Source organism: Jaculus jaculus, chromosome 1, assembly GCF_020740685.1.
Source record: "Jaculus jaculus isolate mJacJac1 chromosome 1, mJacJac1.mat.Y.cur, whole genome shotgun sequence".
Lineage (NCBI taxonomy): Eukaryota > Metazoa > Chordata > Mammalia > Rodentia > Dipodidae > Jaculus > Jaculus jaculus.
In genome coordinates this window covers 258,198,444-258,203,715 of record NC_059102.1, presented here as the reverse complement: position 1 = coordinate 258,203,715, position 5,272 = coordinate 258,198,444, and positions in this window count along the sequence as shown.

The following is a 5,272-nucleotide window of genomic DNA, read 5'->3' as shown; positions in this document are numbered from 1 at the left end:
AAGGCGGCAGTCCGCTCTCAGCCCTGGCCTGCTGTGTGACCTTGGGCAGCCCTCCATCTCTCTCTGGGCTCCGTTGCTTGCTCTGTACAGCGTGCCCACAGAGGAGAAGATGGGGACCAGGTTGGACCATGTAACTTCAAAGATCCCTTCCGGGTGCATCCATGGTTCTAAGAAGCCATAAATGCAGGTGTGCAGGAAGCTTAATGCCTACAGACCCGAGACCTCCTGCCATCCCCTGACCACAGTGTCATCTCTAGGCACACTTGCCCGTAGCAAAATAGCCATTCTCTGGCACTGCCTACTTCTGGTCTTGGCAGGGGCCTTAACAAAAGAGGGGAGGCCCAGTGCAACCCCTTGGAGGAGCCCCCAATCTCTCCCCTCCTCCTCTACCACCACCTCCACAGCCCCTTTGGCAGGATGCCCGTCCTGCCGAGGGACACTCAGGAGGCTGTTGTCCCTTGGCACACCAGGGTGTTGAGGGGGGGGTATTGAAAACTGGGAGTTTGTTCTCTGGTGTGTTGTCTCCCACCTTGTCTGCCCTCTCCTTTGCTGCCACCCCAGGCTCCATCCTCATGGAAATGACCCCACTCTTAGGGGAGCTGCTGGCCTGCCAGTGCCTGGGACACTGAACTTCGGAGAATGCTGTTGTGTGTGTGCTTTCTGGAGCAGGCCCATCCTCCATCACTCTGAGAGGCCTGAGTCCCTTACCCCATACCTCAGGACTGGTGACCTGAGTCATACGGGAAACAGCTGCTGACAGGCCTGAGTTTGAATCCAGGCTTGGTGGATTCAGAGCCGAATAGCCCTGGGCATGTGGTTTCACCTCTCTGAACCTCGGTCTCCACCTCCAACCACATTGTAAAATGGGGCTGTAAAGTCCTCACCTTATTCTGCGACATTAGGTGACAAAAGATCGAGTGCCCTTCACAGAGTTAGTAGGAGTTAGCTGACTACTATCCCTCTCCTTCCCCTTGACTTAAAAAAAAAGACTAACTCAGGGAGTTAGGACATTTACACAAAGACCCAGCAACTGTTTTCCAGAGACCCTCCCAGGCTGGGGCTGAAGCCAGGGCAGTGCCTTTCTGAAATACAGACTCTCAGAGCGTTCTGGGGTTGGGAAATCACACATCTGTACCACCAGCACTCAGGATCATATAGGGACTGGGGACAGCGACTGGGTAGTGCTGAAGGACTCAGCAAGATGGCAGGTTCTGACCTACATCGACCCTATTTCAGAGATAGCATCACCTTGTCCCCACCCTGAATCTCAGGGGAGCCAGGAAGGTGCAGTGGGAGGTGGGCCAGCCAAAGTATAACCCTACAGACAGTTTCCTGGTTCAGGTGAGGATGGGTGGCCATTTTAGGGGTACACTCCTTTTCCAGCTTGCTCTTCCCCCAGGGCCAGGCAGAGGCTGTGGGGGTTATGGCCCCTCAATTTCTGAGGTCCCAGCTGAGTGTCCACACTGAAGCCAAGAGTAGCTGTAATGTACTCCATGGGGACTGAAGAATGGCTTCTTCTGTGACTGCCCGGTTACAGTAGCAGCCAGGGAGGACCTCTACATGGTAAGGGCACAGCCCTGTGGCAGGCTGACTCTTCCCCTGTGGTTGCTGGGGCCAACCCACCAATTGGCCTGGAAGGCAGCATTGCCACCTCAGGACAGGTGACAGATGATGGATTACCCGAGACACTGGCTTCGGCACTTTCCAGTGGCTGTCCCTCTCCCTACCTTGAATGACCTTCACTAAGCTCAGTGTCAGCCTGCCCTCGCTTGTCAGTAGTCATCAGAGAGCTACAGGAAGGTCCTCCCCACCACATTTCTTGCCGCTCTCTTCTGCCCTATTCACATTATGCCTTGTATTTTTCATGACAATATAACACACATAAAGGAAGCAAGACATATTTACTCTATGCTCATAACAGACAACTTAAAGTTCAAAGATATGAAATTCTAACAAGTTAATGTATTCATTTAATGTCATCCCAGCAATTGATCTTATTTTATATTATATTGTATTTTGTTGTTGTTTTCTGTTTTATTATTTTATTTATCTGTGTGTGTAAGCGTGCATGTGCATGGGTGTCTGTGGTCGTACTGATCTGGCCTTACATGGGTAGTTGAGAAATACCCAGACTGGCAGGCTTTGCAAGAAGTACCTTTAACTGCTGAGCCATATTCCCAATTCTTGGTTGATTTTATTTTATTTTATTTTATTTTATTTGAGAGAGAGAGAGAGGGAATTGGTGTGCTGGGCCTCAGCCACTGCAGTTGAACCCCAAACACTTGTACCACCTAGTGGGCATATGCGACCTTGCTCTTGTCTCACCTTTTGTGCCTCTGGCATATGTGGAATCTAGAGCATTGAACATGAGTCCTTAGGCTTCGCAGGCAAGTGCCTTAAGTGCTAAGCCACCTCTTCAGCCCCTATTGTTGCTTTTTGAGATAAGGTCTTACGTAGTCAGGCTGCCTTGAGCTCACTGCGTAGCTGAAGATGACCTTAAATTCCTGATCCTCCTGTCTCTACCTCCCAAATGTTGGGATTGCAGGCATGTGCCACCACACCCAGCCTGATTTTATTTTCCAGATTCTTCAAAATCTTATTCTAAAATGTTTATGGAAGCACATAAGCTTTAAATCAATAAAGCATAGGATGAAAACTTGGCTTCCAGGTGCAAAGACAGCCAAGGACAAGTGGAGAGTGCTGGAATAGGAAGACCAGTGGACAGAATAGAGCAGCCAGCCATAGACCCACATGTCACCAGAGGACTTAAAACCTGGTCAAGGCAGTAGTACCCTCAAGATAAGGGGGAACGGGTGGTATACCGATGGTGTTGAAAGGTGGCGTGTTTTATGGACAAAAGAAGAAAAGAAAGAAAGAAAGAAGAGAGGGAAGGAGGAGCAGAAAGTGAGGAAAAAAGAAGGAAAGAAAGAGGAATGGAAGGGAGGGAGGAAGGAAGGGAAGATTCTGACTAACATCTGACACAGGAATGCTGAGGAGTTGGTTCACTGTATAAAGAGCTTCCTGTGTAACTGTGAGGCCCTGAGTTTGGATCTCCAGCATCAAAATAAATGCCAGGTATGGGTGATGGCCACCTGTAATCCCAGTGCTCTGGAGGCAGAGCCGGGATCCACCAGGCGAACTCATTAGCAAGACTAGCTCTGGGTTTAAGTGAGAAAGCCTGCCTCAGTATAAAACAAAAGTGGGGAGCAACTGAAGAAGACCCCAACAACAACCTCTAGTCTCCACATGAATGGGTACACACACATGCATGTATGCCACACACACACATACATGCAACATAAACCCCACAAGGTGAAAATTCACAAGCACAAAAACATCAGATCCCAAACTGATCATTTTACTACATCAAGATTGAATATTGAGGCTTTTTTGTGAATGAAAGATAGCATAGTCTACATAAATAGTTTTGCCAGATGGGGAAGGCATTTGCAACTCAACAATCAAAGGGGATGGGGGATTGTTCATGGATTAAAGGTGCTTACTTTCAAAGCCTGCTGGCCTGGGTTCAATTCCCCAGCCACCCACAGAAAGCTCAGCAGGCATTCTTTTGCAGCATCAAGACACTCTGACATGTTGCCCCCCCCAACATACACGTGCAAATAAATAAAGTGAGACCAAAGATGAATGTGCAGAAGTCTTGAAAATCAAGCCAAAGACTCTTCCCCAGTAGAGAAAAATGGGCTGAGGTTGTCAGCATTTCAGAGGAGAAAGTGCTGAAAATGAGCAAGTTGGCACACCAACACACCTGAAGAGCCAGGCATGGTAGACACGGGTAATGGCAGTGCTCGGAAAACTGAGACAGGATGATTGAGGGTTTGAGACCATCCTGAGCTACATTAAATAACAACAAGCTCTCACTGTGTCCCTGTTTAAGCCTGCAGACAGAAAGCTAGTCATGCCAGCCAGCCAGAATCTTGGCTCCAGAACTCCTCAATACGTCACTATTGGAGGCTGGGGGGCCCAGCCTACCTCACTTGCCTGCAGGGAATCGTTGGTTTTGTGAGGGGATGCTATGATTTGGATATGGTTTGAGTGCCCTTGAAGGGTTCACATGCTGAAATTAATTCCTGTTGTGAGCTATGAAGAAGATGGAAACTTCTGACTGTGGCATTGGAAAGTGATTGGGATTAATGTCCTTGGGTTCCCACAATTGAGTTCACACAACTGAACAGTGGAGGCTTTACAAGAAGAGAAGGAAGCTGGGCATGGCGGTGCACACCTCCCAGCACTAGGGAGGCAAGCTCAGAGGGGAGCTCTGGGTTCAGTGAGAGGCCCTGTCTCCCTAAATAAAGTGGAGAGCAATCAAGGAAGACATCTGACATCAACTTCTGGCTTCCACATGGAAATGCACACAGGTGCACATGCACCCATGCACATGTGTGTGCACATGCACCCATGCACATGTGTGTCCACATACACACAGACAGCAAACTCCCCCCCACCACACACAACTCTTAGTGTAATATAGAAAAATATAGAAAACATGAAATATAGATACGATGTCATAAACAGACATGAAAACATCTGCATGCAAGAACTCATTTTGGAAAGCCAGGCATGTTGGCCCATGCCATTAGTCCCAGCACTCGGGAGGCAGAGGTAGGAGGATCACCATGAGTTTGAGGTCAGCTCGAGCATAGGGCTCAGTTGGGCAGCCTAACTCTGGACCCCATGGTTGGCAGCCACCCCAGGTCTTACACTAGCTTCCAGCTGTCTTGGTTAAGGTCACGTTCTCCCTACTGTGAGGCTGAGGCAATTTGACAAATGTTTAACCATTAGCCTCCTGAGAGAAGCCTGGGTCTGTAGCTTCTGCCAATTTCTGTGGTATAAATAGCCCACACTCTGTTTTAAGTCATTGCTCTACCATCACTGCACAAGGTCGGGAAGAGCTGCTCTGGTGATGTGGCATCTCCATTGTTAGCAATTACAGACATAAATTGCCTCAAGTGCACAGATAGGATGGAGCCAAATAATTAAGAAGTGATGGGCTTTGAACATTTATTGCTGTTGTGTTTAAGATAATTACTTCCTTGGAGGTTTCGTTCATTTAATTTTTAATAATGCTGTATTTGAAAACTGCATTACAAAAATTCCTGAAAGCTTAGCAATCAGCTCTTGCAAGGCTCTCTACTGTCCCAGCTCACCATGGGGTGGTGGCCTGGAGTTGGAGGGGAAACACAGCCCTGAGCAATCACGGGAGACTACATTTCCCAGAAGCCTCCTCTCCTAGGATCTGTCCTGGGTTGTTACC